Genomic DNA, 1244 nt, shown 5'->3' on the forward strand with positions numbered 1-1244 from the left:
CTTCATTACGTCTGCAAACAAAACCGGAAAGAAACAGCAAAGAATTTCTTCAAGAAAGATTACAGAGTCGACGATGTGGTGGATCAGATTCTTTACTCCATGCAGCGCAGAGAAGAGTCCTGTAAATGGTGTTCTCTCTTTACCTTCAGAGCAGCTTGTCATGAAGTGAAACAAAGGCACCTCATGACAATGTGGATTCAGTCTGGCATGTGCGACACTCAGTTCCTGAGCCCTTTTCTAAAAATCAAACGCCAAGTTAATGTGCCTCACAACAACCTCTGCTGGGTCGTAACTGCCCCCCTGGTGTTACCCCCTGACCATCTCTCTGGAAAAATGACACTTCAGTCTGTTGACTGTCAACACACATCTGACATACGTCTGACTTCACCAGAATTAATAAATTGAGTACTAATAATCTAAAATCTAAAATGTTCATTTCCCACACAGTGGTTATGACTGCTAAAGCTCTCTGCTAAAAGAGTTGTTGTAACTTTAGACGTGTTCCCATGCAGCTTCGTCTCCTTGTGTCTCCTCTGTCCACGAGGGCATCCATCAGTCAACACTCCTCTTCGGTATCTGCATTCAAAGGGATGATTACACGAGGCACACATTATTATATTTACCAGCCTCTTCAATTTGTATTTCCCCACTATTTTTGCCTCTGAATTACAGCTCCATTTCCCCCTGCTGTATATTTGATCTGTGTGATTGCCTGCCATTCATAATGACCCCCAGTGTTTGCTGAGGAGCTGCCTATTAACTCCCATTTCACTCTTTTTTGACCAACTAGAGATCATCTGCATCCCTCTGGCTGCCAGAAGAAAAAGGTCACAGAGGGAATAATAGAGTTTTGAATGGCTGATGTTTTAGCCGAAAGTAATCTAGCTCATTCAAGAGGGTCTCCCATTTATTATTATGAAGCTAGAGTCATCATCCATGTGGCATTTACATAGGCAGCAGTGTTGAGCTGCAGCTAACAGGAGACTGGAGGACCAGAGCTTGTCAGACAATTTGGGGCAAAAATGAAAGCACTGTACCATAATGCCGTGATTAAGACAAAAAGGCTTGAAAATGAAAGATAAAAGCCATAAAAAAAAAAAAAACTGGGGGAGGAGTCATGGAGGATCTCTGTGAACGTGGAAATGTTTCGGTTCATGAATTCAAAGCAGGTGTCAAAGCTTCTGCTGTTAACGAATCGTCCTCTGACGGGACATTTTCATCGTTTGTATTCTTGACACAGTTGA

Source organism: Etheostoma spectabile, chromosome 1 (assembly GCF_008692095.1).
Source record: "Etheostoma spectabile isolate EspeVRDwgs_2016 chromosome 1, UIUC_Espe_1.0, whole genome shotgun sequence".
Taxonomy (NCBI): domain Eukaryota; kingdom Metazoa; phylum Chordata; class Actinopteri; order Perciformes; family Percidae; genus Etheostoma; species Etheostoma spectabile.